Genomic DNA, 24,080 nt, shown 5'->3' with positions numbered 1-24,080 from the left:
TTGGTTCGCCCAATCAATATCTAGATTAAGGTCACCCCTGTTAACTGCTGTACCTTTGTTGCATGCGTCCCTAATTTCCTGTTTGATGCCATCCCTAACCTCCCTACTAGTGTTTGGTGGTCTGTACACAACCCCAACTAACGTTTTCTGCCCTTTAGTGTTGCGCAGCTCGACCCATATAGATTCTATATTATACCAGCTAATGTTCTTCCTTACTATTGCATTAACCTCCTCTTTAACCATTAACACTCCCCCACCTCCTTTTCCTTTCTGGCTATCCTTCCTGAATATTGAATACCCCTGGATGTTATGTTCCCAGCCTTGGTTACCCTGGAGCCATGTCTCAGTAATCCCAATTATATCATGTCCGTTAACAGCTATCTGTGCAGTTAATTTGTCCACCTTATTACAATGCTCCTCGCTTTGAGACTCAGAGCCTTCAGGCTTGTTTTTGTTAAACACTCTTTGTCCTTTAAGAATTATGTTGTAATGTGGCCCTTTTTGATACAGAATGAAACCCACAGGAAATTACCAGAAATTGACAGGTGCAGGATAAAATCCACGCTCTCATATCAGAAACTAACATACAGAGTAAAACCCTCATCCACATACCAGAGATGGACAGCTACAGAGTCAAATCAACACTCCCATACCAGACACCCACTATATAAGAAAATAAGAACATAAGAAATAGGAGCAGGAGTAGGCAATATGGCCCGTCGAGTCTGCTCCACCATTTAATACGATCGTGGCTGATCCGACCATGGACTCAGGTCCATTTCCCTGCCCACTCCCCATAAACGCTTATTCCCTTATCGGTTAAGACACTGTCTATCTATGTCTTAAATATATTCAATGTCCCAGATTCCACAGGTCTCTGAGGCAGCGAATTCCACAGATTTACAACCCTCTGAGAGAAGAAATTCCTCCTCATCTCAGTTTTAAATGGGGGGCCCCTTATTCTAAGATTATGCCCACTAGTTCTAGTCTCCCCGATCAGGGAAAACATCCTCTCTGCTTCCACCTTGTCAAGACCCCTCATTATCTTATACGTTTCGATAAATCACCTCTCATTCGTTCTTCTGAATTCAATGAGTAGAGTCCAACCTCCTCAACCTTTTCTCATAAGTCAACCCCTCATCTCCGGAATCAACCGAGTGAACCTTCTCTCAACTTCTTCCAAAGCAAGTGTATCCTTTCATAAATATGGAAACCAAAACTGCACGCAGTATTCCAGGTGTGGCCTCACCAATAACTTGTATAACTGTAGCAAGACCTCCCTGCTTTTATACTCCAGCCCCTTTGCAATAAAGGCCAAGATTCAGTTGGCCTTCCTGATCACCTGCTGTACCTGCTTACGAACCTTTTGTGTTTCATGTACAAGTAACCCCCAGGTCCCGCTGTACTGCAACACTTTGCAATCTTTCTCCATTTAAATAATAACTTGCTCTTTGATTTTTTTTCTGCCATAGTGCATGACCTCACACTTTCCAACATTATACTCCATCTGCCAAATTTTTGCCCACTCACTTAGCCTATCTGTGTCATTTTTCAGATTATTTGTGTCCTCCTCACACATTGCTTTTCCTCCCATTTTGTATTGCCAGCAAACTTGACTACGTTATAGTCGGTCCCTTCTTCCAAGTCGTTAATATAGATTGTAAATAGTTGGGGTCCCAGCACTGATCCCTGCGGCACCGCACTAGTTACTGATTGCCAACCCAAGAATGAACCATTTACCCCAACTCTCTGTTTTCTGTTAGTTAGCCAATCCTCTATCCATGCTAATATATTACCCCCAGCCCCGTGAACATTTATCTTGTGCAGTAACCTTTTATGTGGCACCTTGTCAAATGCGTTCTGGGAGTCCAAATACACCACACGCACTTTATCCACCCTGTTCATTACATGCTCAAAGAATTCCAGCAAATTTGTCAAACTTAACTTCCCCTTCATAAATCCATGCTGATTGCCTGACCGAATAATGCTTTCCCAAATGTCATGCTACTGCTTCTTTAAGAATGAACTCTTCAACATTTTCCCAACCACAAATGTTTGGCTAACTGGTCTATAGTTTCCTGCTTTTTGTCTGCCTCCTTTTTAACCGAGTGTGGCTCTCAGTCCCCGGCCAACACCGAGTCTGGCTCTCAGTCCCCGGGCAACACCGAGTGCGACACTCAAGCCCCGGGCAACACCGAGTGTGGCTCTCAGTCCCCGGGCAACAACGAGTGTGGCTCTCAGTCCCCGGGCAACACCGAGTGTGGCTCTCGTTCCCCGGGCAACACCGAGTGTGGCTCTCATTTCCCGGGCAACATCGAGAGCGGCTCTCAGACCCTGTCTCAGAGCCACCGGGCCCAGTACCAGCAACCCACGGGCGCAGCATCTCCCCCGCACCAGGAAAACAACAACTTGCATATATACAGCAGGCCCAGCAATTCCCAGCCGCTCTGTTTCAGGTGGGCGCTGGATGTGGAAGTCACTCACTGGCCTCCTGTGTGGGTCTGTTTGTTACATCAGTTTGAGCTGGATGGAGATGGGGGAGAAGCTGCTGGGTTTCACACCCAGTCCTTCTGGGCCCAGTGGGACCAACAATTTCCCATGTGGGCCTGTCGAGGGAGGTGGGTTCCCTTCCCTGAAGGACAACAGTGATCCAGATGTGTTTTTATGACAATCCGGCAGCTTTCATGGTCACTTTTTTCGAGTGCCTGCTCCATAAATGACCAGATACTTCAAGCTCAATTTCACAACCTGCCTTTGTCTTTTTGTGGGTTCTCTCTCACACTCACTTTTCCTGTTTGAAATTCACTTTACAGGGTGTTAAAAGGGGAGGATTTGTAGACTGGAAGCTCAAACCAAACATCACCTCAAGATCTGACAGAATCACTCGCTACATCGGGACTGGAATATCATCAGCCTTTGACCATGGAAGCAGAAGGCACCCTTCACAGTGGGGAGAAACGGTCCACGTGCTCTTTGTGTGGACAAGGCTTCAGTCGATCATCCAAACTGGAGAGACACAAGTGCAGTCACACTGGGGAGAAACCGTGTAAATGTGGGGATTGTGGGAAACGTTTCAACTACCCGTCCCAGCTGGAAACACATCGACGAGTTCACACTGGGGAGAGGCCGTTCATCTGCTCCGACTGTGGGATGGGATTCACTCGGTCATCCCACCTGCTGACACACCAGCGAGTTCACGCTGGGGAGAGGCCGTTCACCTGATCTGACTGTGGGATGGGATTCACTATATCATCCCACCTGCTGACACACAAGCGAGTTCACACTGGGGAGAGGCTGTTCACCTGCTCCGACTGTGGGATAGGATTCACTCGGTCATCCCACCTGCTGACACACCAGCGAGTTCACACTGGGGAGAGACCGTTCATCTGCTCCAACTGTGGGAAAGGATTCACTACATCATCCAACCTGCTGACACACCAACGAGTTCACACTGGGGAGAGACCGTTCACCTGCTCTAAGTGTGGGAAGGGATTCACTGCATCATCCCACCTGCTGAGACACCAACGACTTCATCCCACCTGCTGAGACACCAGCGAGTTCACGAGAGACCGTTCACCTGTTCTGATGTGGGAAGCGATTCATTCGGTCATCGCACCTGCTGACACACCAGCGAGTTCACAAGTGACTGCAGGGGTTGGATTCTGCTGTTATTGCTGCTGTTAATCACATCCCGGACTGAATCGTGTTCAATCTGTTAGTTGGGGTTTGTAACTCCTGTAATGCTGATGGTAATAACTCCTGTAACTGGACTGGAGTTTAATATTTGGGATATAGACACATAAATTAGTGTTGCTTTTAACACATTGCTGTGGATCTTTGTCTTTCCCACCTGAGTGTTTAGTATCACTTGGCTGGAGCTGAGAAAGGACAATCTGTGGGGAGGATCTTACAGGGGGAACAGAACTTCAGCCTGGATACAGTCCTTCAGGGCCACACAGAGATCACCTCATTCTTCTGAACTCCAATGTGTATAGGTCCAACCTAATCAACCTATCGTCATAAGTCAATCACCTCATCTCTGGATTCAACTCCGGAATCTGCAGCAGACATGAGCAAGGACCTGAGGCTTATTAAAAGACACATATTTCATTACAGACAAGGTTAGACTGGGAAAAATGTTCAGTTACAACATAAGAACATAAGAAATAGTAGAAGGAGTAGGCCATTTGGCCCCTCGGGCCTGCTCCGCCATTAAATAACATCATGGCTAATCTGATCATGGACTCAGTTCCACTTCCCTGCCCGCTCCCCATAATCCTTTACTCCCTTAATCGCTCAAAAATCTGTCTATCTCCGCCTTAAATATATTCAAAGACCCAGCCTCCACAGCTCTCCTGGGCAGAGAATTCCACAGATTTACAACCCTCAGAGAAGAAATTTCTCGTCTCAGTTTTAAATGAGCGGTCCCCTTATTCTAAGAATATGTCCCCTAGTTTTAGTTACCCCAATGAGTGGAAATACCCTCTCTGCATCCACCTTGTCGAGCCCCCTCATTATCTTATGTTCGATAAAATTGCCTCTCATTCTTCTGAACTCCAATGTGTTTAGGCCCAATCTACTCGACCTATCTTCATAAGTCAATCCTCTCATCTCCGGAATCAACCGAGTGAACCTTCTCTGAACAGCCTCCAATGCAAGTAAATCCTTTCGTAACTATGGAGCCCAAAATACGGAGTCCATTACAGGCAAAATGCCAAGCAAACCAGCAACACACTGGCACCTTAACAGTGTCTTATTGGCCTACAGGCTTTTATTAAATAGATTTGCTGAGTGGATATAAATTTAACCAGGTTTTCAGGCATGATGCTCGATTCACATATTGACGGTCGAACAGATGCTGTGGGACACATGCTAAGTCCAGTAGCTGAAAGTGATTAACAGACTGGGTTTTGTGTTTAGTGATCCCAGGCGTGTTACCAATACCAGCAAAATCGAAGCCCGTGGAATAACGGGGACAAGTGGCAGCATGGATATGAAAGTGGCGAAAGGCTGTTTTTCAGACTGGATGAAGTGGTGTTCCCCAGGGGTCGGTAGTAGGGCCACTGCTTTTCCTGATCTATATTAATGATTTCGACTTGTGTGTGCATGGCACAATTTCCACATTTGCAGATGACACAAAACTTGGAAGAACAGTGAACAGTGAGGAGGTAGTGATAGACTTCAGAAAGAGATAGACACGCTGGTGGAATGGGCGGACATGTGGCAGATGAAATTAAACGTAGAAACGTTCAAAAGTGATATATTTTGGTAGGAAGAAAGAGTAGCGGATATATAAACTAAAGGGTACAATTGTAAAGGGGTGTGTGAACAGAGAGACCCAGGGGTATATGTGCACCAATCATTGAAGGTGGCAGCGCTGGTTGAGAAAGTGGTTACAAAGACTTAGCGGAACCTAGGCTTCATGAATAGATGTATAGAGTACAGAAGTGTGGATATTTGGATGAACCTGCATAAATTACTGGTTCGGCCTCAACTGGAGTATTGTGTCCAATTCTGGGTCACCATCATCATCATAGCATCAAAGAAACATAGAAAATAGGTGCAGGAGTAGGACATTCGGCCCCTTGACGATTCAATATGATCATAGCTGAACACGCAACTTCAGCACCCCATTCCTGCTTTCTTTCCATACCCCTTGATCCGTTTAGCTATAAGGGCCACATCTAACTCCCTTTTGAATATAATCTAACGAACTGACCTCAACAACTTTCTGTGGAAGAGAATTCCACATGTTCACAACTCTCTCAGTGAAGAAGTTTCGCCTCATCTCAGTCCTAAATGTCCTACCCCTTTTCCTTAGACTGTGACCCCTGGATCGGGACTTCCTCAACATCGGAAACATTCTTCCTGCATCTAACCTGTCCAATTCCATCAGAATTTTACAGGTTTCTATGAGATCCCCTCTCATTCTTCTAAATTCCAGTGAATATAAGCCTAGCCAATCCAGTCTCTCCTCATATGTAAGTCCTGCCATCTCGGAAATCAGTCTGGTGAACCTTGGCTGCATTCCCTCAATAGCAAGAATGTCCTTCCTCAGATTAGGAGAACAAAACTGTACACAATATTCAAGGTGTGGCCTCTCCAAGTCCCTGTACAACAGCAGCAAGACCTCCCTGCTCCTATACTCAAGTCCTCTCACGACAAAGGCCAACATGCAATTTGCCTTCTTCACCGCCTGCTGTACCTGCATACCAACGTTCAGTGACTGATGTACCATGACACCCAGGTCTCGTTGCACCTCTCCTTTGCCTGATCTGTCACCATTCAGATAATATTCTGCCTCCCTGTTTTTGCCACCAAAGTGGATAACCTCACATTTATCCATATAACACTGCATCCACCATGCATTTGGCCACTCACCAAACCTGTCCAAGTTACCCTGCAGCCTCCTAGCATTCTCCTCACAGCTCACACTGCCACCCAGCTTAGTGTCATCTACAAACTTGGAGATATTACATTCAATTCCTTCGTCCAAATCATTAATGTATATTGTAAATAACTGGGGGCCCAACCCTGAACCTTGCGGTACCCCACTAGTCACTGCTTGCCATTCTGAAAAGGACCCGTTTTTTCCTCCTCTTCGCTTCCTGTCTGTCAACCAGTTCTCTATCCATGTCAGTCCATTACCCCCAATACCATGTGCTTTAATTTTGCACACTAATCTCTTGTGCGGCACCTTGTCAAAAGCCTTTTGAAAAAGTCCAAATACACCACATCCACTGGTTCTCCCTTGTCCACTCGACTCGTTACATCCTCAAAAACTTCTAGAAGATTTGTCAAGCTTGATTTCCTTTTCATATATCCATGCTGACTTGGACCGATCCTGTCACTGCTTTCCAAATGCGCTGCTATTAAGTCTTTTGTAATTGATTCCAACATTTTCCCCACTGCCGCTGTCAGGCTAACTGGTCCAAAATTCCCAGGTTTCTCTCCCACCTTTTTTAAAAAGTGGGGTTACATTCGGAACCCTCCAATCCATAGGAACTGATTCCGAGTCGATAGAATGTTGGAAAATGACCACTAATACATCCAATATTTCTAGAGCCACTTCCTTAAGTACTCTGGCATGCACACTCTCAGGCCCTGGGGATTTATCAGCCTTCAATCCCATCAATTTCCCTAACTCAATTCCCAGACTGATAAGGATTTCCTTCAGTTCCTCCTTCTCGCTAGACCCTCGGTCCCATAGTATTTCCGGAAGGTTATTTGTGTCTTCCTTAATGAAGAAAGAACCAAAGTATTTGTTCAATTGGTCTGCCATTTCTTTGTTCCCCATTATAAATTCACCTAATTCTGGCTGCGAGGGACCTACATTTGTTTTCATGAATTGCTTTCTCTTCACATATTTATAGAAGCTTTTGCAATCAGTTTTTATGTTCCCTGCAAGCTTACTCTCATACTCGATTTCCCCCCTCCTAATTAAAGCCTTTGTCCTCCTCTGTTGAATTCTAAATTGCTCCCAATCCTCAGGTTTGCTGCTTTTTCTGGCCACATTATATGCCTCTTCCTTGGATTTAACACTATCCCTAATTTCCCTTGTTCATGACACTTGAACCAACTTCACTGTTTTATGTTTACGCCAGACAGAGACGTACAATTGTTGCAATTCATCCAGGCGATCTTTAAATGCCTGCCATTGCTTATCGACTGTCAACCCTTTAAGTATCATTTTCCAGTCTATCCTAGCCAATTCACGTCTCATACCATCGAAGTTATCTTTCGTTAAGTTCGGGACACTAGTCTCTGAATTAACTGTGTCACTCTCCATCTTAATGAAGAATTCTACCATATTATGGTCACTCTTGCCCAAGGGACCTCACACAACAAGATTGCTAATTAATCCTCTCTCATTACACAAGACCCAGTCTAGAATGGCCGGCTCTCAAGTGCATTCGTCGACATGTAGGTCTAGAAATCCATCCCTTATACACTCCAAAAAATCCACCGTGTTGTAACAAGTTTGGTTAGCCCAATCTATATGTAGATTAAAGTCACTGATGATAACTGCTGTACCTTAATTGCACGCATCCCTAATTTCCTGGTTGATGCCATCCCCAACCTCACTACTACAGTGGTGGTCTGTACACAAATCCCACTAGCGTTTTCTGCCCTTTGGTGTTTCGCAGCTCTACCCATACAGTTTCAACATCCAAGCTAATGTCCTTCCTCACTGTTGCATGAATCTCCTCTTTAACCAGCAACGCTACACCACCTCCTTTTCCTTTCTGTCTATCCTTCCTGAATATTGATTACCCCTGGATGTTGAGTTCACAGTCTTGGTCGCCTTGGAGCCATGTCTCAGTAATCCCATTTAAAATATATCCGTTAACAGTTATCTGTGCAGTTAATTCATCTACCTTATTATGAATGCTCCTCGCATTGAGACACAGAGCCTTCAGGCTTGATTTTTTACACTCTTTTTCCATTTAGAATTATGTTCTAATGTGGCCCTTTATGATTTTTACCTTTGATTTCTCTGGCCTCCTCCTTTCCTTATCTCCTTTTTACCTTTTGCTTCTGTCCCCATTTTTCTTCCATCTGTCTCCCTTTATATATTCCCATCCCCCTGCCATATTAGTTTAAAACCTCCCCAATAGCACGAGCAAACATTCCCCTTAGGGCATTGGTTCCAGTCCTGCCCAGGTGCAGACTGTCTGGTTTGTACTGGTCCTACCTCCCCCAGAATCGGTTCCAATGTCCCAGGAAGTTGAATCCCTCCGTCTTGTACCATTCCTCAAGCCACGTATTCTTCTTAACTCTCCTGCTATTTCTACTCTGACTAGCACGTGGCACTTGTAGCAATCCTGAGATTACTACCTTTGAGGTCCTACTTTTTAAGTTAACTCCGAGCTACCTAAATTCAGGTTGTAGGACCTCACCTGATTCTTTACCTTTATCGTTGGTACCTATATGCACCACGACACCCTCCCGCTCCAAAATGCCCTGAAGCCGCTCCGAGACATCCTTGACCTTTGCACAATGGAGGCAACATACCATCCTGAAATCTCGGTTGCGGCCGCAGAAACGCCAATCTCTTCCACTTACAATTGAATCCTCTGCAACTATAGCTCTCCCACTCTTTTTCCTGCCCTCCTGTGCAGCACAGCCACCCATGGTGCCATGAACTTGGCTGCTGCTGCACTCCCCTGATGAGCCATCTCCCCCAACCGTATCCAATATGGTGTATCTGTTATGGAGGGAGATTACCACAGGGGACCCCTGCACTACCTTCCTTCCACTGCTCTGCCTGATGCGTCACCCATTCCCTATCTGCCTGAGTAACCTTTACCTGCGGTATGACCAACTCACTAAACATGCTATTCACGACATCCTCAGCATCGCGGATGCTCCAGAGTGAATCTATTTGCAGCTTCAGTGCTGCAATGCGGTCTGTCAGGAGCTGCAGCTGGATACTCGTCCTGCACACATAGTAGTCAGGGACACCGGACGCGTCCACATAGCAGAGGAGGAGCATGACACGGGTCTGGGCTCCCCTGCTGTGACTTAACCTCTGAATTAATTTAATTTGGAAACAATGGCAAGGTTTCTTACTGCTAAGGATATAAAAAGCAAAAGAAATATTAAATACTCACTAATCCACCAGCCAATCACTTACCCGCTTGAATGTGACGTCACACTTCGATTTATTTTTGCTTCTTTGATTACCTTCTGCCCCTGCACCAGCTGGCCTCCTCCGATCTGCCACCGCTCCCACTCGCTACGACCATCCTTTGTCCTCCTGCGCCGCCTGCTCTCGCGATGCTGGCCGCCTCCGATCTACCACTGCTCCCACTCGCTACCACCATCCTTTGTCCTCCTGCGCCGCCCACTCTCGCGATGCTGGCCTTCTCCGATAAACCGCTGCTCCCACTCGCTACCACCGCCCTTTATCCTCCTGCGCCGCCCGCTCTCTCGATGCTGGCCTCCTCCGATCTACCGCTGCTCCCACTCACTGCCGCCACATTTTATCCTCCTGTGCCGCCCGCTTTCGCTAGCCTCCTCATCATAGGTAGTCCCTCAGAATCGATGAAGACTTGCTTCCACTCTAAAAATGAGTCCTTAGGTAGCTGAACATTCCAATATGAGAGCCACAGACCCTGTCACAGGTGGGACAGCTAGTTATTGAGGGAAAGGGTGTGTGGGACTGGTTTGCCGCACGCTCCTTCCGCTGCCTGCGCTTGATATCTGCACGCTCTCGGTGGTGAGACTCGAGGTGCTCAGCGCCCTCCCGGATACACTTCCTCCACTTAGGGCAGTCTTTGACCAGGGACTCCCAGCTGTCGGTGGGGATGTTGCACTTTATCAGGGAGGCTTTATGAGTCTCCTTGTAACGTTTCCTCTGCCCACCTTTGGCTCATTTGTCGAGAAGGAGTTCCGAGCAGAGCACTTGCTTTGGGAGTCTCGTATCTGGCAAACAATGTGCCCTTCCCAGCAGAGCTGATCTGGTCGGTGCTTCAATGCTGGGGATGTTGGCCTGGTCAACGACGTTAATGTTGGCGCGTCTGTCCTCCCAGGGGATTTGTAGGATCTTGTGGAGATATTGATAAAAATGGATTCTTTATCCTCAATCTGGTTTAGCGAAATTACTGAGTCGAATACCATTTCTGACTTAATCAAAGCATGCTTTTATTTCAAAGCAAGTCTCGATCGAGGACTTTATCAGATAGAAGGAATGCACTGTGATAGATTGCATTCACTTCCTATGGACAAAGTGAGGTTACATTATAAAGGGACGACGGTTATACATTTTCGGTAAAAGATAACAAGATACAATTAGAGTGACATCCTAGTTCAGCCTATCCCCTTTGATCCCGCTTTTCCTTTGTCCACTCATAAGCTGACCTTAGTATGGTCTGTTTTTACACAAAGGCCCATTATGATCTACTAAGACCTTGAGGTTTTTCTGCAAGCTGTGAGTTTTGTTTCAAAATGTGTTAGTGTTGTATCATTTTGCAGTCTCGAGTCTGAGATGTAATGGCTATTCCTCCATGAATTATTTGTCAGCTTATACTGTCCATATATAATTCCCACGTTCTCATCTTCTCGACTTTAATCTCTGTATACATTTAATATCCATGTTCAGTATGCATTCTCATTCCCCCCTTTTATCATTCAATGATAACACTTAGGATATTTTGCTGATTAAAAGAGTTCGGTTTCCCCGTCTCTCTTCTTAGGTCACCGTCGGTGTAGCTGACTGTCTATCACTACGGGTAAAAGTTCAAACTGGTACACGTTCCAATGAGGATGTTGACGGCCTTATTCAGCTATGGAGAAGAGGAAATCTGGAACAGAAACAGGAAATAGAATAATCAGTAAAATAGGTTTGTTAGAGGGTGGTGAGCTTGCAGTCGTGCAGGTGAACCCAGGCACTTTTCCCCTTAACCTTGGCTGCAATGGGGGTGGTGAGTAACATCTGAAAAGGCCCCTCCCATCGTGGCTCTAATCCCTTCCGAATCCATTTCTTAATCAGGACATACTTCCCTGGTACCACGAGGGACTATACGGGTAAAACTGGGAGGTCGAGGTGAGCCTCTCGAACCTGGTTGTGAGCTAGTCGCAGAGCATGAGTCAGAGAAAGAACATAGGTGGTCATCAGTCGAACTGAGATACCATATCTAGGAACAATTTCTCTCATTAACACCTTAACAACAGTTTGAGCCTTATTGTCCAGGGTAGGGTAGGTTTCAATCCATCTGCTAAACACATCTACTATTACTAACACATATTTGTAATACTGAACTATTTGCAACTCAATGTAGTCCAACTGAAATGTCTCAAAGGGACCTTCGTGTAGGGCCGTTTTACCCCAATTACAGGGGACACCCTTCCCTGGATTATGTTGCTGGCAAACCAGGCAACGACTACTGATGTTCTGGGCGAGCGCCTGGAGTCTAGGTACCACCAAGTAGCCAAAAGTGTGTCACTCGTGGTCCTTGCTCCACAATGAGTAGCAAAATGCATACATTCAATAACCCATAGAGCCAACTCGTCAGACATGCAAGTCTGTTCCACGGGAGTGGTCCAGAGTTTAGAAACATTGTCATAAGTACATCCATAATTTTTTCACAACAGTTTTTCTTTTTCAGGAACGTCCTCCTGTGCTTTAATAACATCTTGGATGGTTGGCATTGGTGTTTCCGAGGATAACTTATCCTTCGCAGGACTTTTCGTCTGACTCATCATTTCGGGCACTACCATCTTTTGGTCACGAGAGGCCTGTTTAGCCTCTTTGTCAGCACAATGGTTCCCTATATCAACTGGGGATTTTCCGGTGGTGTGGGCGGTACATTTAACAATGGCAATGTGCTTGGGGAGCATGAGGGCTTGCATCAAATCAGATACGAGTTACTTATGGGATATCTCATTCCCCTGTGAGGTTAGGAATCCCCTATTTTTCCACAATTGTCCGAAATCATGGGCCACCCCAAAGGCATACCTAGAGTCGGTATAGATATTGACTTTGAGGTCTTTGTCCAAAATACAGGGTCGGGCGGAGGGCGAATAGTTCAGCTTGTTGGGCAGAATAGGCAGTTTCAAAGGCGGCAGATCCAAGACGCAATTCTCCTGGTTTACTAAGGCGTATCCTGAGATTCGTGTACCTTCTGGATTAATAGAAGAACTTCCGTCAACATACATAATACAGTCTGGATCTTCCATTGGTACATCAACTAAATCTTCCCTGACTGATGAGGCCTCTTGAAAAAAGATAAACAATCATGACTGGGTTCTTCCTCATCTTGGGTGAATCAGTAAGAAAACAGGCCGGATTAATTGCAGCACAGTGCCAAAAGGTTAGCTTGTTTAGTAAGTCGATCTCATATCTGCTTTGCCTGGACATGGTAAGGTGTTGAGTCTGCAGTTGGCCCAGGAGGGCAGCTACGGAGTGAGAGGTGTACACAACAATATGCTGCTGGAGGGTGATGTTGGCAGCAGATTGAAGGCTATTGTAGATGGCGGTTAATATTTGAGTGCATACAGGGTGTCCCAAGGCAACGGGATCTATTTTAGAAGAGTAGTAGGCAACAGGCCTATGCATTTCCCCGTGTTTCTGACTTAAGACAGCAGTAGCACAGTCTTTCAGGATTGTACAATGCAGTTGAAAGGGCCAGTCGTAGAGGGGCCGGCCCAAAGCTGGAGCTTGCAGCAGGGCTGTCTTTGTTTCCTTAAAGTCTTGGACGTCTGCGTTTTCTATTTCAAAGCTGCCTTCCTTATTTGTATGCGGGGTGAGGTACTTCGTCATCAGGGCAACATTAGGGATCCAGGATCATCCCCAACCACTGCCGTATTTGTCTAGCCATGCTGGGGACTGCACACTCGCAGATGGGTTCGATTCGACATGCCTCCAAGGCTCGGTGGGGGCCTGATAAAATGATCCCAAGAAATTTGACTTGAGACTGGCCAATTTTGACCTTTGATGGGGAAACTATGTATCCCATGGAGGACAAGTAATTCAGCAACTGATTAGCATCCTCCTGATTACTTGGTTCATCTGCGCTGGCTACCAGTAAATCGTCCACATACTGAATCAAAGTGGATCACTTAGTCAGCGTGAGAGGCTGTAACTGTCTCTGCAGGCTCCTTGAGAATAAGGTCGGGGAGTGGATGAACCCTTGGGGAAGTCTAGTCCAGGTATATTGCTGTCCCTGGTAAGTGAAGGCGAATAGGTACTGACTCGCCTGGGTTAGCGGCAAAGCGAAGAAGGCATATTTAAGGTCTATTATAGCGAAGATCTTGGCGTTTGCTGGGATTAATAACAGTATCTGTGCTGGGTTGGGAACCAGAGCATGCAGGGGCTGGGTCAATGGGAATATAACCCACTTGGGAGGGGTCCTCTGCCCACATATGAGGATCCACATAGTCAGGTATATTAGAGCCAGTATGATGCTGCAGAGTCGTTAAGAACTTCTCGGGGTCCCCGTGGAATTGAACTGTACGGCCATGTTTTATAATCTGCACTTCCCGGCTGGTAGGGTCAGCCTCGTGTATAGCCTGGCGCACCATAACTTCCAAATCTTTAGCGTGGTGGGGAGGTAATACTTCACGAGTAATATGTGGTGCCACCGTTGGGAGTTGTCCATTTCCTCAAAATCTGCCTTCCCTTCCGGTCCAGTCACTCTAGCCCTTAATAGAATTTCCTTCACTTCCCCTTCGTGATCCTGATAAAAGTTCTGCAGGTCCTGATTCTTTCCACTGGGATCGTATGCTATGGTCACGTGATAGGGTGCCTGCGGCAGGTCCAGAGACCACCACTGAGGGGTTCTAGTGGTATAATACTGCCGCTTAAATGTTCCTTGTTTTACAATAATCCCTTCATCTCACTCCAAATGGAATTAGCAGAGGAGGTCTCTAGCCATCAAGTTACAGTCCAGATTGGTAGTGATAACAAATCGATGTTCCACAGATTCTTCCTGGTAACCCATTTTAACTGGTTCTGACACCGTGAATGTGGAGACTTGTCACAGGAATCCTGACAGTCCCTGTGTTTCAGTGAAGGCGGGGAGTTTAAGCTTTGATTGTACAGAAGACATGAAGGCTCCCGTATCTATCAACAAGGGTTGCCACTCATTCCGAATTTTTAACAATATCATCGGTTCGTCATCCGGGGAGCGTCCCTGCACCATCAAGCTGCGTAGTCAATACGAATACTCGGGGGACGATTGGCCAAAGGGGTTGTTCTGGGAGAAGATAGTGTAAGATCGCCGTCCTCTCCCCCCTTGCCCCCCTCCTCTTTCTCCTCTTCCTTTTTCGTGCTGACGGGAGGGACAATTTCTATTCCAATGTCATTCTTGTCCACAAATAAAGCATCTATCTCGTCTTTCCCAGCCCCGACCTCTTCCCATACCAGGCCGGGAACAGTAGGGAGGTCCGTAATTAGAAGGGCCCGGGCCATTTGGGTGTTTGGTGTAACCGTATCCCTGTTTATCCACCCAACCCTGCACACAACACTGCGGTTCCATCTGGTATCCCCTTGGGTCGGGTTTTGGTTCTTCCACCCGAGACGGCTCTTCCTTTCTAGTCACGTATTCAGTCTTGACCCAGGTTGGGGGCGCACCTCCCCCCTCTCCTTTCTTTTCCATCCAATAATATTTAACCGCCCTTTCCATCTGGGCTTTACTGTTATCTGCCCAATTCATATTATTTGTCCGGATAGCGTGAGCAATCGAATAGGGCAGGCACTGAAGTAGGATCGCGCAGAATTGAGGTGAATCCTCTCCTGCCCTGAAGGCATTATCTCCTGATTGACTTCCGTATATTTCAATAAATCTTTCCATGAATTCATCGCCAGTTTCTTCTCGTTTGGATTTAGTTTCTAATACTGCGGCCATACTGATGGACTTCTGAAGGATCGAGGTGAGACCATTAAAGATAGCGTTTAGACGATCCTGGACATCGTTCGGGTTAGCAACCACCAATGCATCATGAGTAGCACGTCATTGGTGAGTTAGAAATCGGGCATGCTCAGTTGGGCTTTTGAAGTTTTGCTTCATTTGCTTTTGGGCCGAAAAAGCTCAGTTGGGAGAGCGTTAGGCTGAAGATCAAAAGGTCCCAAATCTTGGTTTTCGGCAATATCTGGGTATTTTGTGTTCTCTTCAAATTTAAGGGGAGAGGCTGGTTTTATATGTGGAAAATACTTGAGGGATAGGCTGTTCAGCGGTTGTGTGATAATTTTCAAAATGAATTCTGGTGGATTCAGCACTCTTTTTCTGCAACTTTCTGTTTACACTCTGCCCAGTTTTGTACATGAACAGTGAACAATGTGTACGCGATGTGATGTGTTCAATGTTTGTGCCGTAAATCTATCACCCAGTGTGTATCGGAACACACACGCGTTACATGGTGTGACTGGTTAGCTCAGTTGATTTGAGCGTCGGGCTGATAGCGGGTTTGGTCTCTGTTCGAAAACTGTTCACAATTTTTTCCGGTTTTTCATAACATTTCATCCAATATTTATAATGAAACAAATCCATCAGAATCTCAAGGTTGCGAATTATTTTTAATAACATCCATTGCTTCTTTGCCGCTGTGCCGGTGAGGCACATGTTTCTGTTTATTTCTATTTCTTGGTCTGCTGATAAACGATGAACTGGCGGCCTTTTCCCGTTAATGGTCAGAAGCAGGAACGGTTAGACCGAATTCTTCTGTCCCCCAGAGATGGGCAAATGGCTTCAGTTCAGGACAAATACTTCAAATGAAATGTTCAACCGGCACCGAGAGTGAACAAACCCCAGAGAAAAGGACAGGCAGAAATAGATTTAAGTGGACATGTCTTTCGTTGTCTCAACAAAAATGCCATTTGCTACAAACAGTTTTACGTGGCAGGAATGTGATGTGAATTTCGAAGGAGCAAGGAGGAAAGAGCGTTGGTCTGTAATGTATGTAGACACTCTTTTAATGACTCCACGAGGCAGGGGTATGGTACTTAAACTGTGAAGACTGTAGTCCTTTATTGCAGCTCCAAGAGTGAGGACACCAAGAGGTGAGCTCCCTTTTATACTGCGTTACCTGCAGTGGGTCTCCCTTAGGTCTCCAGCAGCAGCACCCTCTGGTGTACAGGTAAGATCTGTCCAGGATGAAGGTGGTGACGTGATCAGTAGTGGGCTGTGGGAGCTTTTGGTGAGGGCTGTGTGGGTGCCAGATGTGATTCCTGTGCATGAGGCTGGCCTCATACATTTAGTGTTACAGTATATCATAACATTGTAGGCATGCATACATAACAATCCTCTCCCCTAAGCATTTTGCAAGTCCTTATTGCCATGGCGTGTGGCCGTGATCAGTCGTGGGCTCTGCGAGCCTTTGGTGAGTGCTGTGTTGGTGCGAGGTGTGATTCCTGTGCATGAAGCTGGCCTCATACATTTCCCCCCTCACGCACAGACCATGTGGGTGTTACTTTTGTGGGATCCCTCAGTGGGGGTGCCAGTACAGCAGTGGGTAGGGTACATACTCTGTAGAGTGGGTAAGTGTGTGGTGGTGGGCAGGGGTAAGCAGCGAGGTTGCATGTTATGCAGACTGTAATGCATTAATACAGGCTGAGCGGCCCGCAGCCTGCGAGCATCATCGGAGCAGGCCGGGGAGCGGAAGGAGCAGTGTGGAGGCCTGGCCAAGTAGGCTAAGTGGCCCCCAGCCTGCGAGCACCAGCGGGCCAGGCCGGGAAGCGGTCGGAGCAGTGTGGCGGCCTGGCCCAGCAGTCTGCATGCCCCTCGGCCTGAGAGCACCATCGGACCAGGCCGGGGAGTGGAAGTAGCAGTGTGGCGGCTTGGCCCAGCAGTCTGCACGGCCCTCGGCATGAGAGCCCCATCGGAGCAGGCCGGGGAGCGGTAGGAGCAGAGTAGCGGCCTGGCACAATAGGCTGAGCGGCCCCCGGCCTGCGAGCACCAGCGGAGCAGGCCGGGGAGCGGAAGGAGCAGTGTGGAGGCATACCAGTCCAGGGAGCAGGAGAGCAACGGCAGTGCAGAGTGATGTCACCAATGTCCAGGTCGGTGATTGGATTATGGGCAGTTACTGCAGGACCGCCTAGGTCGGGGCGAAGGAGCGGCGAGAGATTGCAGAGGGACATGATCGGGCACCAGGAGAGGCGTGAGTTCGGGGCCCAGAAGAAACGAGGGCACAGGGCAGCACGGGCCAGCCCACACTGCGATATGTGTGTGCACTAGGTCCGTGCAGCAGAGCTGGTCTCCAGTTAGTCTTGGTTAACCCTTGCCACTGGACCAAGACCTCGCTCTGTCAAACTCGTGTGGTGTGACTGGTGTGCAAGGGCCACCACATGGTAAAGAAAATCCACACACAGGCATCGTCCAACATTCAAGGTTTAGTTCGGACCTGGAATTTAAGGTGCTTCATTGAAACATCTGTGAACTTTTTGATATGGAAGCAAGTCATCCTGGATTCGAGGGACTGCCGATGATGATGGATGATGATGGTGATGGGCAGAGCCACAGGTCTGTGTGGGCTCCTTGTCCTCTGTTTGTGATAAAAGTCTGGTCATTCCAGGGTCCGGCAGGAAAGCTGGAGGGGACTGGCCTCTCGCTCCTGGTGTTGGCCCTGGTGACCAGGGGGTGCAGGGCCGATCTGGGGCAGGTTGCCAGTATTGGTGGCTGGGCTGCCCATTGACCGCTGTCCCTGTCCCTGCAGTGGGTCTGTACCCACTGTGTGTGTGAGCCCTTCCTGGGGCATCACATTTGTCCCAAAAGACCAGGCTACATGGTCAGGTAGCCCGCTGGACCTGGGGGTCTCCCACTGGGGCATTCCTCTGGCATAAACAGTGTCCCTGTTGAACCCGGTGTCATTTAACAGTAAACTTCTTGTATACATGACACATTGGCTCCAATCATACATAGTCCAATGGACACTGCTTCCTCTCTTTACATTGTCACTTACAGCATTTACATCAATTTATTTTATCTTGGTCTCTCCATACATGTTTTCATTTGGCATTTTTAAATTTCTATCATCATCATTAAGCGTTACAAACTTGTTCTCGACATCACTGACACAAGCATTCATTACCTTTTTCTCATCAGTTACTCAGGCATCACAATTCAACGTTACATTATCATACCTGCATTTGCTAACTGTATTTTTAACTTTAAAGTCCTTGTCATTTTTACAGTGAAACTGTCCTGTTAAATTCTTTCGGTTACCGGTCTCCTTTAAGGGTGCCTTCCAATCCGCTTCACCCCTCGTTGCCACGTGTCGCTCCTCCAGCGCTGCCCCTCGTGGTCTGGTCGTGGCCATCTTGATTTTAGGTTCTTCGCCTCGTGATGCGGCCGTCATCTTCTCGCTCTCCTTCAGTTAGGCTGTGGTGATCTTTCCTTCTCAGGTACAGCCACAGACGCCGGAATCCACTTTTCCCGACCATTTGCTACACTTGGAGTTCTGCCACGGCCCGTAAGGTGAAGTCTGGACGTTTGCTTCTGGTGATCTCGCCATGGTGTTGTGAAGTTGTCGCCACGCAGCAGAGCTAGACGGTAGGATTTCTTGGTGCAGCGATGGATCCAAGTTCTGGAATGAATGGGATGTGGATTTCTGGAGCCCGGAGACCGTCATCACTTCGACTGACTTGGACCTGCTTCATCCAACTTCTTCCCAGCAGTGTTGGACCATCGATGGCAATGATCCACAGGGGGAGATTGATGTATCACACTGCCCTGGGAGACCTGGACATCCCCGCTGCAAACGAATCTGATTTGCCTTTGGTGTAGGTGGGCAGCTTCGCTATGACAGGAGACAGTTTTGCTCGTTTGGCGGGATTGATCCAAAGTTTTTCAAAGGTCGTCTGGCTCATCAAAGACTGGCTCGCCCTGTTTCGATCTCCATTGAAACTGGAACTCCTATGATGTCTACTTCCATCTTCCATGGGGAACTTTCAGTGGAGCAGGTATAAATTCCACTCTTCTTCTCGGGGTTGAGCAGCTTCGTCTTCATCTATGTCGGAGCCCAGGTGATCAGACAATTCTTCAGCGACGTGCTGAGTAAACCTTTTTCTGTACATTCTCTGAAGATGCCCTTTCGCTTTGCAGCCTTTGCATCTATAGTCTTTGGGGCTAGCCGATTCGCCCCATGTGGTGGACTCAGGGCTGCGGGACTCAGGGCACCATTTCTGCCTTTTGAAGTAGCCATTCGGTTCACTGAATTCGTTAGTTTAGAGTTCTGGGTATGGGTCATTATTCGCTTGGAGTCGATGCCTGAAATCACGTAGGCCTGGCTCAAATTAATTGCATTCTGCTGGGTGACTGTGATGTCCGCAGAGAGCAGTGTGTGGAGGAGGCCCTTCTGGCCGATTCCACTAACAAATATGCCCCTTAATGCTTCGTTAAGGTGGTCGCCAAAATCACATGGTGATCTTCTTAAATCTACAGCATACTTAGCAATTTCTTGGCCTTCGGGTCGCCGGTGAGTGTAGAACCGGTGGCTGGCTGTGAGGATTCTGTCTTTGGGTTTCAGTTACTCCTGTATTAAGCTTACAAGTTCCCCATAGCTTTTGTTTTCTTCGCTGGGGCTAGCAAGTCCCTGACAAGGCCATGGATAGTGGGCCCACAACTACTAAACAGGACAGCCCTGCACTTGTGCGGCAGTGTAGCCGGTGTGTCCCCATCCAGGTCGTTGAATCTGAAGAAGTGCTTTAACCTTTCCACGAAGGCATCCATATCTTCCTCATCGGTGAATAGTTGACAGTTGCTGACATTCGAAATGTTGTGGGTGTAGTTCGTGACCTCGTCGCCAGTTATTGTGTAGGTAGATATTCTGATAATGAATCCACGAGGCAGGGGTATGATACTTAAACTGTGAAGACTGTATTCCTTTATTGCAGCACCTAGAATGATGACACCAAGAGGTGATCTCCCTTTTATACAGTATTACCTGCAGTGTGCAGGTGACCCTTAGGTCTCCAGCATCAGCAGCCTCTGGTGTACAGGTAAGGTGCGTACAAGGTGAAGATACATTCAGTGTTACAGTACATCAAAACATTACATCATAACATTGTAGCCGTACATACATAGCAGACTGTTTGCTGGCAAAGATATTTGCAGTAGCTTCTCCGGTGGAGAAGTGGCGAGGATTTGGTGCTTTTACCGCTGCAGCCTGCCTTTGATTCCCGGTCAGAGAACAGTGTACTTTCGGCTCTTTACAGTGGAACTCCTGAACAAGTTTACAGCTCAACACACTGCTGCTGCTCCAACCAAATGCAGCGCAACATTTTTTGCAGCGATACTACATACACTTCTGTACCTGCTGTTTTAAAGTCAGCAGTCAATGACTAGACCTCTCTCAACAACTGAAACTAGAATTGCTGATTGACACTGTAAATGTTGCCAGTCATGTCCATCATTAGTCTTCAATGTACCTTTTTGCGCCACATCACACTTGCTTATCACAGCACGGCTATAGGTTTATGCACTGCCAGTGTGGAAAATTCAACATTTTGAACTTAGCAACGTGTGCAAGATTAGAATCAGATTATGCCTGGCCTATGGGCACTGATAACTTATCCTGAGCATGAAGATTTTCATTATCATTATATATTACATTATCACAACCTGAACTCCGAGATCTGTTTGGGACCCATTGCCCCGAAGTGAGGACTGAGTGGGCGGGGCAATTCCTCCTGGGGTTAGCTTTTCTTTCCAATAGCTGTGAGAAAGTTTTGCTTCTTTTGCTGTCGGGCCGAAAAAGCTCAGTTGGGAGAGCGTTAGACGGAAGATTTAAAGGTCCCGGGTTTCCGCAATTGCTGGTTATTTTGTGTTCCCTTCATTTGATGGGGAGAAGCTGGTTTTATATCTGGACAGTGCTTGAGAGATGGGCTGATCAGCGCTTGCATGATAGTAATTTCCATAATGAATTGTTAGATTCATGCGCTGTTTTTCTGTTACTTCTTATTTACACCCTGCCCAGTTTTATATATTAACAGTGAACAATGTTTAAGCGATGTCATGTGTTCAATGTTTTTGCAGTAACTCTGTCGCCCAATGTGAGCCGGCAACACAATCCCCTCAGGCTGGGCTGGCACCTACCTTCAGCACACTTTGTGGCTGGTTAGCTCAGTTGGTGCTAATAACGCCGATATCCCCTTACGCACCATTCAAATATTTCTCATAATTTTTTCGGTTCTTCTTAACATTTAAAATCCAATCTTTCAAAAGAAACAAATCCACAGAAAATCCCAAGGTTTGGGAATTATTTGGAATAACATCCATTTCTTGTTTGCCTCTGGGGCGGAGATACAAACCTTCAGTTTATTTGTGTTGCTGGGATGCTGATATAAGGTGAAGCAGCGGATTGGTCCCGTAAATGGTCATAAGCAGGAATAGACTGACAGAACAACTCTGTACCCCGAGACGGACAAACCAAGTCAAATGTTCACAGGCTCCAGAGAAAAGGACAGAATGAAATAGATTTCAGTGGATGCCTAGCTGCACTGTGGCCGCTCCTGAACAAACTTGCAGCTCACCACACTGCTCCTGCCCCTAACATCAGCAGCGCATCATTCGTTGAGCAAAACAAATTACTTCCCCAACTATTGTTTTAAGTTCAGCAGTAAACAACTCGACCTCTCTCAACATTTAACTGCAGTGTAGAACAATCACAATTAACATTAGTCTTCCATGTACATTCTGGCGCTGCATCACCGTAAAAAAACCTACCTCACAGCACGGCTATCAGGCAATTCATTGCCAGTGTGGACGCATGCATCATTTTGAACTTATAAACGGATTCAAGATTGTAATTAGAGAGTGCCTGCGCCATAGGCAGTGATAACTTAACCTGAGCATAGAGATTTTCATTATCATATTACATTACAGTAACACAAGCTGAGCTCCGAGATTGGTTTGGGACCCAATGCCCCGAAGTGAGGATTGAGTGGGCGGGGTAATTCCTCCTGCGGTTAGATTGTCTTTCAGAAATGTGTGAGAAAGTTTTCGTGTGGTTGCTGTCGGCCTGTAATAGCTCAGTTGGACAGTGGTAGACTGGCGATATCACAATCCATGGTTCAATCCTGGGGTTTGGCAATTTCTCGTAATTTTGTGCTCCTTCATTTTAAAGGGAGAGACTGGATTTATATCCGAACTGTGCTCATCTCTGTATCAAATGGGTGGCCACTTATTCTAAGATCATGCCCTCTAGTTCTCGTCTCTCCCATCAGTGGAAAGATCCTCTCTGCATTCACTTTGTCAAGCTCCCTCATAACCTTATACTTTTCAATATGATCACCTCTCATTCTTCAGAATTCCAAAGAGTCGAGGCCCAGCCAGCTCAACCTTTCCTCATAAGTCAACCCCCTCATCCCCGGAATCAACCCAGTGACGTTTCTCTGAGCTGCCTCCAAAGCAAGTATATCCATTCATTAATATGGAAAACAAAACTGCACGCAATAATCCTGGTGTGGCCTTACCAATAACTTATATAGTTGTAGCAAGATTTCCCTGCTTTTATACTCCATCCCCTTTGCAATAAAGGCCAAGATTCCATTGGCCTACCTGATCACTTGCTGTACTTGCATACTATCCTTTTGTGTTTCATGCAAGAACCCTCAGTTCCGCTGTACAGCATGACTTTGCAATTTTTCTCCATTAAATAATAACTTGAATTTGAATTTTCTGCAAAAGTGCATGATCTCACACTTTCAAACATTATACTCTATCTGCCAAATGTTTGCCCACTCACTTAGCCTGCCTTTGTCCTTTTGCAGATTGTATTGTCCTCCTCACACATTGCTTTACCTTCCATCGTTGTATCGTCAGCAAACTTGGCTACATTACACTCAGTTCATTCTTCCCTGACGCTAATATAGATTGTAAATAGTTGCAATCTTCTGATAAAATCGCGGTTGTAATCGAAGTCAGACGCCTTGTCCATTAGGCCATGCGGCCGCTGCCGTCGACACAAAATTTGTTGCTTTTTATATTGAGAGCAAAGGTGGGACAAGGGTAATGTCAAGGAGTGGATTTCAGAAAACATGAGCATATTTTGAGTAATGAATAGATGCGCTGCGATATGGATGCGCATGGACACAATCAACGTCAATGGAGCTTGAAACACAACAGTTTGACAATTCGTTCATCGCAGTGAAATCACACTCCTTTTAAAATATACAGGATGATTCGGATTATGAGAAAATACGTCTTAAAGGGGCAAATGATGAACCGGAAATGACAACCAGCCCGTTGAAACAGACACCGAATGATCCTGGACAGGAAGCACATCCTTCTTACACAGCTGTAGAATGGCCCTTCACGGACAGCTGTTCCCTTTTAAAATAATAAAGTGGGATTTTTATCATTCCTGAATGCAATTCTGCTGTGCGTGATTGAGCGTGGGGCTCAGGACCACGCGGGGCTGGGACGGTTGTTGAAGCCCCAGGTGATCGACAGGCAGGAAGGAGGGAGGGAAGTAAAACCAATCCAGACAAAAAGACAATTTAAAATATTATATATATTTATCATAATAAGAAAATAAATAAATTTACAATTTTATTGCAAAAAATTCAATTTGATTTGATTTCAATAAATAAATAATTGTTTCACAATTTATATATTTTTGATTGAACGAAGGCTGTTTGA

At 46.5% G+C, this 24,080-nt stretch overlaps 1 pseudogene; it reads right to left on the bottom strand.

Moving 5' to 3' along the window:
* The window catches only part of LOC139241615 (uncharacterized), a 117,857-nt pseudogene that overhangs the window by 20,328 nt on the left and 73,449 nt on the right, over positions 1–24,080 (bottom strand).

This window comes from Pristiophorus japonicus, unplaced genomic scaffold (assembly GCF_044704955.1).
Source record: "Pristiophorus japonicus isolate sPriJap1 unplaced genomic scaffold, sPriJap1.hap1 HAP1_SCAFFOLD_112, whole genome shotgun sequence".
Taxonomy (NCBI): Eukaryota; Metazoa; Chordata; class Chondrichthyes; family Pristiophoridae; genus Pristiophorus; species Pristiophorus japonicus.
Note: the sequence above shows the minus strand (reverse complement) of the source record. Positions and strands in the feature narration are given on the sequence as shown.